General features: G+C 55.2%; 1 pseudogene; it reads left to right on the top strand.

Annotated features, from left to right (window-relative positions):
* The window catches only part of LOC143637756 (leucine-rich repeat-containing protein 38 pseudogene), a 64,277-nt pseudogene extending 51,875 nt beyond the window's left edge, over window positions 1-12,402 (top strand).
* The last annotated feature ends 642 nt before the right edge of the window (window positions 12,403-13,044 follow it).

Here is a 13,044-nt window from a genome sequence, read left to right as displayed (position 1 = left end):
GGTCAGGACGAGGGGTCAGGTGCGGCCTGGACTTACAGTGGACCAGGTGGTGGTAGCGTGACAGAGACCACCTAGTGGTGGCGGTGGACCTGGGGAGGTGGACAGCATGGTGGTGGTGGCAGTGAGGGTCAGGACGGTGGCTGTGACGGTGATCTTGGTGGCAATGGCGGAAACTCCAGAGAATCCCACTTTAGCCCTCGTGACAGTCCCGGCTCAGACTCTGCCGGGGCGGAGACACACCAGGACACCCACATGACCCACATGGAGTCTCCCGGGCTCGGGGTAGGACTGAGGTCAGGGTGGGGGCCAGGCTGCAGGGCGGGTCCGAATACCCTGGGCAGGGCCCAGGCTGCCACAGCCCCTCTGTCTGCAGAGCAGGGCGAGCGGGGCGGGCCCTTGACCTGATGCTTCGGAGATGGCCTCCTCTTCATGAAATCAGCTTATTACTTAATCAGCCCAAGTGTCTGCCGGCCTAGACGGGGAGGGTGATTGGGAATTTTCCTCCCGTGAGGCGGCGGATATTTAATGAAAGTGATGATGGAGAACAAAGGTCAGCACTATGGGAAATTAGAGGCAGCGTTCCCTGGCACCCCCACCCCGGAGCAGGAGCAGGAGTCTCCTTGTGCAGGATTCCTCTGTAGCACGAAGCGGTTGCTGCTGCAGCCACAGCACACACACCTTCTCCAGGTGCTCAGACTGGATTTAGAAGCTGGTGCCTGGAAAGAACATGAAACAGGGAATCTGTGCTCTGGTCCAGATGGCAGGTGACCTTGGACAAATTCCCTGACTGCTCTGGGCCTCTCTGTAAAAACAAAAACAAACAAAACCAAAAACAGAAAGGCAGCAGGGGGGTGGGGAGGGGGTTTCACCTGCACAGGCTGCGTCACTTTGGCCAAGTGAGCGGCAGGCAGAAGATGCAAGTGATTGGGAGGTGTAAACTCCTGCCAAGAGCAGGAACTAGTGTCCAAGGGTCCTAGGAGAAGTTTCTGGGTCCGTCCTTCCTCCAGGATGAGCCCACCATCCCTGGGAGTGGGCAGTGAAGGAAGGGCCTGGGTCAACACACTCCCTGCCCAAGCCCTCCTGCCACCAGGCCCTTCTCACACCTGGGGAAGACTTGCCAAGGTCACAGCACAGGTCTCGGGCAGGCAGTTCACAGAAATAGCCAATGAAGCTGTGGACAGTGGCACACACCTGTAATCCCAGTGACTCAGGAGGCTGAGGCAGGAGGATTGCAAGTTCAAGGCCAGCCTCAGCAACTTAGTAAGACCCTGTCTCAAAATAAGACATAAAAGGTTCTGGGGATAGGACTCAGAGGTTAAGCCCCCGCTGGGTTCAATCCCTGCTTCCAAAAAAAAGCAGTCTTTGGTTGCATGGCAAGGTGCTCTCCGTGTGGTCCAGCACAGTGGCAGAGGCTCTTTCTCTTTGCAGATTTTTGGAGACGTACGCTCAGAAACAAACCTAGAAGGGCACAGAGCAGCTTGTTAACCGTGTGTTCATGGGCTTCTTTTATCCCCTTTCTGCTTTCTCGGAGTGGGGACAGCCTTTGCCACACATGTTTAAGGACACCAGTGCTGACCGGGGGCTGCTGTTGCTCAGGGTGGGACTGTCCCAGGAGTGCAGCTCAGAGAAAGGCCCCGAGATCTCCCTGGCCACAGGCTGCTCGATGGCGAGGGGCCGGTCGGGGCGCAAGAGATTAATCTCAATCTACCATCTGCTGTGTCACCATCTATTTATGGAGGGTGGCAATTCATCAGCCTCTCAGCTCAGGTGTCAGCTGCGGGGACAAGTCATCAGTCAAGGGGAGCGAGCCTGGCGGGGGGCCAGGGGGCGACAGGCAGGACCCTCGCAGGGGTGAGGCCCCGTCTCCCCTGAGTGTGCCCTGACGGAGAAGCTGGGTGGTTCTAAAGGGAGGGAGCCGTGGGCCTGTCCCACCTGGGCCTGGGCCAGACGGAGTCCACAGTGGCTCTGGTGGACGTGGGCTGGAGGGGGACCCATGTGAAGGCCGAGGTGGGGAGCTGAGCCCACCAGGGGGGCCTGCCATGGGGCTGTCGCCCAGGAGGGGAGGTGGGCCAAGCTGCCTCATTCCCACCACCTCCCAGGACCCTCAAGCCACTATGCACGGGGCTAGGACGGCTGGGCAGCGTTAGGTGATTTGGGGCAGAGGGACAGAGAGTGACAGGACAGGGGTCCAGCTTGTCCTGGAACTCCTCTGAAGTCTAGGCAGCAGCTCGGGCCACAGGAAGCCGGAGGACGTCAGGCAATTTGCAGAACAGACGAGGCTGGAGACGCAGGCGCAGAACAGAACCAGGTGGCTCAGGGGATCCAGGAAACAGACCCCCACTGGGGAGCTCTCTGAGGTGCGGCTGAATGGGCCCCGCCAGGGCTGCGTCCAGCGCACCGCGATTCTGTCCTGACACAAGAGATGCAGGTCCCCGGCTGGCCGCAGCCAGGAAAGGGCTGTGTGCTGTATGAAGGTTGCCTCAAGACATGCTCGATGGGGAGAGGGGACTGTCCCCAAGGGACACCTCCCAGTGAGGAGAGATGGAGGGTGAGAAGCCAAAGGGTAGGGGGGGGGACTATCACATAGATGTCCCTTGTAGCGGGGTTAATTGGGTGTCCCCCAGAAAGATTCACTCGGGTTTTAACTTCTGGCACCCGAGACACCCGCGAAGGTGACCTTATTTGGGAAGTCTTTGCAGACGTAATTAAAGTGAAGAATCTGGAGAGAAGCTCATCCCGGGCTCAGGGAAGGGCTGCCGAAGTCCAGCGACAGGTGGCCTCTCAGAGGAAGGCTGGGGGAGATTTGAAAGAGAGTCAGAGCAGAAGGCCCTGCAGAGCAGAGCGGTGACAGAGGCGGGCTGAGGCCACGAGCCAAGGACCGTCTGGGGCACCGGAGGGTGGAGGAGGCGGGAAGCTCCCTCCGCCCCGACTGTCACAGGATCTAGCTCTGCTGACAGCTCCATTCCGATTTCAGAACTCTGGCCTACAGAGGCCTTAGGCCACCGGCTTGTGACAATTTGTTACCTAAAAATCAAACAGAACCCTCAGAATAACCCGTTAGTGCTCCGGGTGCTGTGAGCCGGGGCCACCACCGGGGGCAGCATGGTCCAAACCAGCTCTGCCAGGTGAGGGTGCTGCCCGTCCTGCTGCAATCCAGTGCCCTCTGGGCCCTGCCTCCCGGAATAACTTGAGCAAGCAGGGAAGAGAGGCTACCGGCCATTATTCCAAGTGGACAACTTTAAGTAAGGAACACACCTGTTCCATCCCTTAATCTGTGACCCAGGGTCCCCATAGTGCCAGCTGCAGAGTTTATTTTGCAAATTACAGGGACAAAGGCAGCTCAGAGAGGAGGGGACATGCGGAGGCTGCAGGGGGTCAGGTGCTTTGTTCCCATACACCTGCCTCCAAAGAGCAAGGAGAGTTCCCACCTCCCAGGAGGGAAAGGCTGGGGAGACGCCCACCCAGCGTCCTCCTCCCGCTGCTGACCAAGCTGGGGAAGAGCTTCTGTCCTCAACGGAGGGGACCCGTCTGCAGGGAAGGTGGCCTGGGGAGTCACGTGCTCTGAGCCTGTCTTTATTTGTAGGTTCATTCACAAATACTGTTTGGGAGCTCTGAGTCCCAGAATGCAGCAGGGGGGTGAGGTGACATTTGAATGGGACCCGCAGGGAGGTGGGACCTAAACACATGCAGGGATGTGGGTGGCACGGGTGGCGTGGAAAATAAAGCCAGGTTGGGGGTGGGGATGGAGAACAAGGAGAGGTCAGGAGACTGGCTGCTTTAGATGGGGGAGAGGAGGCCTATTCCATAAGGTGACATATGAACAGAGACCTGAAGAAACTGGGGTGCACCCAGTAATCCCAGCAACTCGGGAGGCTGAGGCAGGAGGATCACAAGTTTGAGGCCAGCATGGGCAACTACAAAACAAAAAGGGCTGAGCATATAGCTCTGTGGTGGGGATCCCTGATACGTAAAATACAATACAATAAAATAATGTGTCAGGTGAGGGAGCAGGTACAAAGGCCCCGAGGCAGTCCTCTGATTGTGGAGTTTGAGGAACAGCAAACAAGGTGACATGGAGGGGTTTGGGAATGGAGGTGGGGATTGTGGATTTCATTTTGAGAGGAGAGATGGGGAGCCCCAGGGGGTGGGGTGTTGAACAGAGGGTGACAAGGATGTAGGTTTCTCTGTAAAAGATCCATTTCCCAGGGGAAATTGGGACAGTCTCCAAGACAGAGGCTGGAAGGCAGCTGGAGGCTCTTACAGTCCTCCCCAGGAGAGGGTCCGGCAGCTCACCCCCCCTTTTCCTGAATCCCAGCTTCTCCTTCATTCATTCATTTTTCAGTTCTTAGATTCCGGGAGGAGACTGTTATCAATTGCTCTTATTTTTTCCCCCACAAATTAGCTGTAATAATTAGGAGGAGTGCACCTGGGATGAGCTTCCATGAAGAAGCCAGAAATCATTAATAAATGGTGGTTCCCAATGGCTTTCCACTAAGAGCCCATCAGTGGGTCTCAATCCCAGGTCTGAAAGAGTTTTCTACCAACCAACTGCAGGGTTGGCAGCTAGCCAGGGGCCGGCCACGGGCGGGCTGTGCTGCTGACCCACCAGGCCTCACTCACACTCCGGCCCACCTCCAGCTCCCAGCGGGACAGCTGCCCAGGATCCTGTCACCTGGGCTGCTTGACTTGATCTGGATTTTCTCCTTCCTGCAGCGTACCCTGACTGCTGGGAGACCCAGGCCCCCCGGGGGAGGGGGTCAGACTTGGAGGAGGTCTGTCAAGGGAAGGGGGAGCCTGGGAGCCACCTGAACCGGCCTCCCAGAGGGGGTGTCCTCTGAGCTGAGCGCTAAACAGGAGTTCACACTTTCTCTGCAAAGGACCAGGTAGTCAATACTTAGGGTATGTGCCTTGTCACAGCTATTCCACTTGACTGTTGGCAGTGAAAAGCAGCCATAGATCATGAGGAACCCACCCAACCTGGCTGTGCACCAAGAAGGTTATTTACAAAATGTGGGGAGAGGGGCAGGAAGGAGGATGTGTCTATGGGCTGTTCTTTGTTGTGTTGTTTTGTTTTCCAGATATCTTTGTTTTATCAACAAATAACAGTGTCTATTTCTAGGAAGCAATGTGATATTTTGATCTATGTGTACTTCAGTCAGCTGAAGAGGTGGCTTGGGGAAGGGCAAGGAAAGTCAAGCAGGGACACTCCAGGGACTCCCACACCCCATGCGGACAGCCTCAGGGCCTCCAGGCCTCCCACCTCTCCTCCCAGATCCTCCCAGCTTCTCCTCTTCCGTGCCACCCTCCTCTTCTATCTGGGAGTGTGTCTGCTGGTGTCCTGCCACCTTTGCTGTTGGAGACCAGGGTGACTGTGCTTCCTGTCTCCCTCCCTCCCTCCTGCTCTTACCTCTCCTTCTCTCTCTCTCTCTCTCCTTCATGGCGCCCAAAGGGAAAATGCACCTGTGTGTGTGATGCAGGAAGGCAGGGAGCTGCCCAATAACCCACACCTACTCAGTGGCCACGAGCAGCCGGCCACAGACCCGGGTCTTACCATGGCAGAAACGTGGCTCGTCCCACTTTTCTGGAAGCTGCAACCCGAGATCAGGATGCCGGCAAAGCGGGGCCCTGGGGAAAGCTCTCTTCCTGGTTTGCGGAAGATTGGTTTCTCAGTGTGTCCTCACATGGCAGAGAGACAGACAGACAGACACACAGAAAGACAGAGGAGGAGACAGAGGGACAGCTCTGTGCCTGTCCTTATGGGGGCTCTAATCTCATCATGGGGTCCCCCCTCCTGCCTCATGTAACCCTAGGCACTTCCCAAAGACCAGTCCCCCAACACCATCACTTTGGGGGTCAGGGCTTCCACCTATGGGTCTTGGGGGGACACAAAGTGTGACATTGTGAAATACATTTTTTATCTTACTCCTCATTTCCTGGCACACAACCCCTAAAATCTGTAGCATCTCTGAAGCCAGAGATTCTTTTTCGATGCTAATGGTAGCTGCAGGATGGGGACTGGTCCCTGGGAAAAGTAGAGGGTTGGGACTTTGAGTCCCATCCCCCAGCCCCTGGGGAGGGGAGAGGGGCTGAAGGTCAAGTTGATCGCCAGTGGCCAAAGCTTTAATCCATTCGGCCTCCTCCGAGATGAAGCCGCCACAAAGCCCCAAAGGTCAGGGTTCAGGTAACAGAACAGGTGAGGGCTCTGGAGAGGGTGCCCCCGCCTCCCTCCCCGCATCTCTGCATCTGCATCCTTCGTCAAACCCTTTAGAGTGAACGGGTAAATCCATTTCCTGGGTTCTCAAGCAAATTAGTCCACCGGAGGAGGGGGTTCCGGGAGCCCCCGTTCCCAGCCGGTCTGTCGGCAGCACTCGGGAGAGCAACCTGGCCTTGAGATGGCATCGGAGTCAGGGCCGACCTGGGCACCAAGCCTCAACCCTGGGACCTGCTGCCACCTCCGGGAAGGTAGCGTCAGAACTGAACTGGGTTTGAGGACAGGCCAGCTGATGTCCACTGCAGAATCACAGCCTGCTGGCCTGGAGAAGCCCCCGAGTGTTCCAGGTCACAGAAGCCTTTTGTAACGGTGCAGAGTCAGAGAGAGCGGGAAAGTTCGTTTCCCCCTGTACATAAGCCTTCAGTCCCTGAGAGCCACCTGCTTAGCGGAGCGGTCAGTTTCCAGCAGGGAGCTTTGTCTGCCCCCATCAAGGGACTCTGGCACTCTGGGTGGGGCTGCTGTGGCATCTGGGGGGTAAGGGGCAGGGATGCTGCTAAGCTTCCTGCAGTGCATGGGACAGCACCCCCAGACCAAGATGCCTCCTGCCCCCAAGGTTAGCAGTGGGGGGTCGAGCAACCCAAGATCCTGCAGGAGAGCAGGAGGACACCCCAGCGTCAGAGACCCCAGCTCGAGTTCTGCAGTCAGTCTGGGCGCCTTTGCAGATGGCTCTAGGAGCCGCCCCCTGCCCCCCCTCTGCTGGGTCATCTCCTGGGCGACTCTCTTTGTCCAGCTCATCTTGTTTCTCTGCCCTTTGTGAGCCACAGAAAGCCATTAAGTCGGTGCATCTTATCACTATAGCCACACAGGGCACCGGCCCGGCCGGCTGGTCCCCATTGGGGGGGGGGTGGGGGCTTGAGTGGCATTTTCTGAACAGGCCCTTTTCTCCCAGCCACAGAAAATGTGAGGTGACATTTCGAAAACCGTCGCTTTGTAAAAATGCGGAGACGGATCTCAAGCCCCAGGGAACACTGTGGAAATCAGAGGGGACTCCAGGAGTCCAAGGCCAGCTCAAGTCGGAGCCCAAGAGTGGGTGCCCCGGGCTTTGAGGCTGCTCACGGAGGAGGAGGATTTCCAGGAAGATCCCCCCCCTACATCATGACCAGTTATGAGCAGGAGGGCTGCAAGGGATCTCCCGCTCCCCCACACTTGCCGGGGCCTAACGCCTCCCACTGCTGTACCTCGCATCTGACCTCCTGGCACCTCTGACTGGGGGTGGGGCTGTTAGGAGGGAGGCGACTGGATTCCACTGAGGAGACCAGTGTCTTCAAGGGACCCCCAACACACTGCCTCAGGGCTCCTCTGTGTGATTCAGAAACACTTAAAATGCTCTGAAGTAGGCTTACGTTGGGTTTCTTTTTCTTTTTCCTGCTTTTTCCTTTTGGTACTGGGGATGGAACCCAGGGGGTCTCTACCGGGGGCCACATCCCTAGCCCTTTTTATGTTTTATTGTGAGACGGGTTCTCACTAAGTTACCAAGGGCCTCCCTAAGCTGCTGGGGCTGACCTTGAATTTGTGATCCTCCTGCCTTAGTCTCCCGAGTTGCTGTGATGACAGGCGGGCTCGGCTGTGCCTGGATAAGTTTGGCTGCTTTAAGGAAAAGAAAGAGGCTTGACACGGCAAAGCACCTTTGGGTCCAATACCACTGAGTTACATCCCCAGGCCTTTTTAAAATTTTTAATTTTGGGTACTAAGGTATTGAACCCAGTGGTAAAGTGTTCCTGGGTTCAAAAAAAAAAAAAAAGGAAAAGGAAAAGAGAAAGAAAAAGAAAAAAAAAAAAAGAAACACTCAAAAGTGTAGCCAGGTATAAGCCAGGGAAGCCCACAGAGGTCTGGTCCACCTAATCCTTGGGTCTATAAAGCAGGCACTGATTCAGGGAGGAGAGACTGCAGTCAGGTTGCTAGGCAACAGTTCCCATGGCAAGAGGGCAGCATTGGTGGGTGGGCTGTGGATCATACAAGAAATGGACAAGGACAGACACGCACCCTTCATCTTGTGCTTCTGAGCTAGAGGAGGAACGACACACCAAGAAGAATCCCAAGGTGGTCATGGGGGTTCCAGGCAATTAAAAGGGCAGCTCTCTGCAGGGTACAAGCTGGTGACGAGCAAGGTGGGAAGGTATCATCTTGACTTTCAGATATGCTGGGAACAGGATGAGGGTCAGCTCTGTGAAACTGGAAAGCTCTGAAAAACAGCTAGAGAAGTTCTCCCCGAGAGTTGGGAGGTAGTGAGGAAGGCAGGTGAGTTAATGTCAGGATGATGTCCTCACATCTCTCTGGCTACTTCCACTGCAGAAGTGGACCTTACCCTCCAAGGGTAAGCGTGGGCCTCCAGAGCCGAGTGCCAGGCCCAGATCCTCACTTTGCCACTTCCACTATGAAGCCCTGTTGCCAAAGAAAGCCCTGACAGCATACGGTCCTTCAGTTTTCTCATAAATGGGCCTCGTGCATTACTGTCAGAATCGAGTTAATAGATACGTAGCATCTAGGTTGAGATTTTTTTTCTTTTTCCATGTTTTGGCAGTCCTGGGTTTGATGAACAGAGCCCCCCATCTCCACAAGCAAACTTCATAGGACCTGAACCAGAAATAGAGACTGGTGAAGTGCTGAGCCACTAAGGGTTACTTGTTACCAAGCACATTCTACCCATCCTGACTGATGCATGCATAGTATGAACTATGTATTAATTCAAGGCCTCATGAATCCTAGGCAAGCATTCTACCTGTGAGCTATGTCCCCACCCTGTCCCCTATACATAGAACCATATCTGCAGGTAGTAAGCGTAATGAAACTGTTACAACCGCTCTATTTGTTTATCCTTCCTCTTCCAGATCAGAACCAAGCTCTGAGCTCTTTGTGCATTCTAATATCACATGTTCTCTTATATCTGAGGTCTGCAGAATCACAGCAGTCATTTGGGTTGGTACATAGTTCATTTTGTGCATGTGTCAGTCAGGATGGGTAGAATGTGCTTGGTAACAAGTGGCCCTTTAGTGGCTCAGCATTTCATAGCCTGTATCTCTAGTTCATGTCCACTGAGGTTTGGTGGACAGGTTTGGGGGCTCTGTCCATAATATTCACTCAGAGGCCTTGGCAGTCAAAAACTTCATCTCAATATAGGTCCATTTCCCAGCTCAGCTCATACTAAATTCTCCTTTCTCATTCTGCGGGCTATGCTGTGTTTCTCAGATGCTGAGCCCTGTCCCAGGCTTTCTGCTTAGAGTGATCTGCAGGCTGGTTCCTCCTCACCCTTTAGACTGTTCCTCCTGACCTCCCCATCTACAGAGTCCTTTCTCCCACTCACCCTCGACTGCTTCACCTTGGTGTTGCATCCTAACAGTTTAATGTATTTCTTGATCTACTCCCTTGCAATCTAAATTGCAAGCTGAAGGCAGGCGGTGACACAGGCCTGTAATCCCAGCTACTTGGGATGCTGAGGTTGAAGGTTTGCACGTTCAAGGTCAGGCTGGGCAATGCAGCAAGACCCCATCTATAAACAAACAAACAAACAAATAAATAAATAAGGCACAAGAAGGCCAAAGTTTTGTTTTGTTCTCTGCTGCAGCCCCAGGACCTAGCACAAAGTAAGTTACACAAATTTTTTTTTGGTTGAATGATTGAATGAGCGTCTGTCTTCTCCCGTTAGAGTTTACACCCTTGGGTGGCAGGGTCCTTATTTTCCTTGCTTGTCATCAATTCCTTGGCACAGGCAGAATCCTCAACATGTGTTTGTTGAATCAATAAATGAGTGCTTAGAGAGCCACCTGTCACGGGGATCGGTGACTGTGCCTTGGGCAGGTCACCCATTAGGCTCATCTAAGTCCAGGGTAGGGACAGACTTCACCTGCCTGTCACTCTGACCACCTCTTACTCCACTGATGGCAGACGGGGGGACCCCAAGAGAAATAGCTCACCAAAGCAGGGGAGTCATCAGAGGTGTCTCTAAAAATATTATGAACTGTTTACCCTGGAAACTGCGTCTCCTATGACCAGGTGGCTACCTGATGGCAGCCCTGGGGAGGAAGTGCCAGAGTCTTTTGTTCCCACCCTGCCCTCTCTTCCCGGCTTCTCTCCTTTTCCTTTTGGAGGCATAGTGGCTCCAGAGCCAGGTTATTTGGGTTTGAATCCGGGCTCAGCCATTTACTAGTTGTCCAACATTGAGTAGTGACTTCACCTGTCTGAGCCCATTCCCTATCTGAAAAGTGGGGCTGATATCGAGGCCTTTCTACGGAGTTGTTGTAAGGATCAAATGAGTTCATCTAAGTCAGGTGCGCAGAACAGAGCCTGGGTGAGTCCTATGGAGCGATCCTTGTGCAGATGGTGGTGTGGTGGTTATTTTTAGCAAGCCCTTACTCAGCATGGGCTCCGTCTTTAACATTTTTCTTGACTGGAGGGTTTGAGGCTTCTTCTTAAATTAGTCAAACACTCAAGTGAAATCCTACAGTCAACCCAATACAGAAAGCAGAGTGCAAGAGGCCTCCTCTGGTCGTATCAGGGGTGGGCTCAGGCCCCTCCCGCTCCTCCTTGGGTGTTTGGATAGTGAAGCTTCTCAAAGTTGCCTCCAGCCACAACAGAATCCCCCAGTTATTAGAAAATGCAGAGTGGGCTGGAGCAGTGGTGCTTCCCTGAAATCCCAGCGGCTTAGAAGGCTGAGGCAGGAGGACCGGGAGTTCAAAGCCAGCCTCAGTAATTTAGCAAGGACCTGTCTCTCAGTAAAATGTAAATAAAAGGGCTGGGGATGTGCCTCTGAGACTAAGCACCTCTAGTTTCAATGCCCAGTACTAAAAAAAAAAAAAAAAATGCAGAGTAGGCGCCCCCCCCCCCAGGACCTCCTGGATGGATCCCTGGGGAGCCTGCATCCAAGCACAGTCTTCTGGTGACTCTTCAGCACATGGAAGCTTCACCCAAGTTCCAAGTATCAAATACTCCATCTGGGGATGGTGGCACATGCCTGTTGTCCCAGTGATTCGCTGAAGAGGCTGAGGCAGGAGAATCCCAAGTTCAAGGCCAGCCTCGGCAGCTTATGAAACCTGTAACTCAGTGGTGGATTGCCGCAGTCCGGCTGGGCAAAATAACCCAGAGGTGACAAGCAACTTGAAGGTTGAAGTGGGAACTGCTTTATTGTGGGGGAACTCAAGGTAGTGGGCACCCAAGGTAGCGGGAGCCGCTTTATTGCGGAACAGCAGAGGTATATATACCTAACTGATGACACCCAGCTTGACTCAATTAGCATCAACCAGATACAGCAATCAGCCATTAAGGAATCTCCACCATCTTAATGGCTCCATGGCGTTGCCTCACAAACCACTCCTCCGCCATCTTGACTTGATTTGCGGTCCCCATCAGTGGATGACAACCTTGGATTCAGTCCTCAGTACAAAAAAAAAAAGTACCAGATGCCATGGGAAGGCCCCCTCCAGCAGCCCCCTCTTCCTCCCCTCTCCTGTGTCGGGGTGGTGGGCTTTACACAGTGGCAAGCCTCTCTTCCTGTCTGCCCTGAGGACGGTGGAGAGGAGCTTGGTATCCAGTGGGGCGATGGCCCTGCAGCCTGGAGGGTCCTGCCACCGGGTGGGCCCTGCTGCTAGTCCCTGCACCTGCTGCCACCTCCCGCTCCACACCATGGCTGGCTGTGACTGGGTCTAGAGAGGTCCCCAACCCTAAGTGGAGTGTAGCACTCCCCATGCCACCCTAACTCCAAACCCAACCGGCCCCTAACCCTCCAGGAGCCCAGGAAGAGCCGTGTCCTGATTCTCCCCAGGACGGTGACTCTGAGGTCTAGAGAAGTCCCAGTTCCGCTCGGGCCAGCTCCTGTCCCCTCGTGTCTGGGGTGGGGCGGGACTCCCGCTGGGCCGGGCTGAGGCTGACCCTCTGGCCACCGCCTCTCCACAGGCCTGGACGAAATCCAGTGCTCGCTGCCCCCGGAGAACCGCAGGGTGGCGCTGCGGCAGCTGTCGGAGGCCAGCTTCAGCGAGTGCAAGTTCAGCCTGTCGCTCACCGACCTGTTCATCATCATCTTCTCGGGCGTGGCGGTCTCCATCGCCGCCATCATCTCCAGCTTCTTCCTGGCCACCGTCGTGCAGTGCTTCCAGAGATGCGCCCCCAAGGATGCGGAGGACGAGGACGAGGACGACTGAGCCCCCTGCTCGGGCGCGTCCCTTGCCAACACCCAGCCGGCGGAGCCTCTCGGAGAGGGAGGGGAAAGCGCTGAAGACAGGGAGGCACCGGCCACCCTCCAAGAACAGAACAGATTCTCCTTGGCGAAGGGGACCGGGGCGCCCACTGGCCACGCCCATCGCAGCGCCCAGAAGCCCGGGAGCTTGGGTGGGTCGCTCCTGAGCAGGGCCCACTCTTGGTGCAGGCTGCAGGGCCCAGGAGGACCCAGTCGGGGTCTCTGCAGGAGATGCCAAGACGCATCTCCAGCCCTTCTTTCTGGGCCGGAGCTGTGCTTGGGAGACCAGCATCAACCTCTTCCCCCCAAGGCCGGGAAGCTGCCCAGGCAGGGCCTCCAGTTCAGAGCCTCCTCCACGGAAGCAGGATTCTCTCCATACAATAGGCCTCAGCAGCCTTGGGATGTTGTGTGGAGAACAAATCAATCTATGTGCAATAGACCTTTGTGATCCCCCCACTTCCCTGTGTGGATTCCTCATCCCCAGGGGGGTGAAGCCCTTGGGATGTCCTGAGGGTGGGACTCCCCTGATCGCCCTCAGAGTAGAGATGCCAGAGAACCCCTCACTCCCTCAGCAGGTAGGACACAGCCAGAAACCAGCCATCCATGA

The sequence above is a fragment of the Callospermophilus lateralis genome, unplaced genomic scaffold (genome assembly GCF_048772815.1).
Source record: "Callospermophilus lateralis isolate mCalLat2 unplaced genomic scaffold, mCalLat2.hap1 Scaffold_122, whole genome shotgun sequence".
Taxonomy (NCBI): Eukaryota; Metazoa; Chordata; class Mammalia; order Rodentia; family Sciuridae; genus Callospermophilus; species Callospermophilus lateralis.
This window is presented reverse-complemented; position numbering and strand designations above follow the sequence as displayed.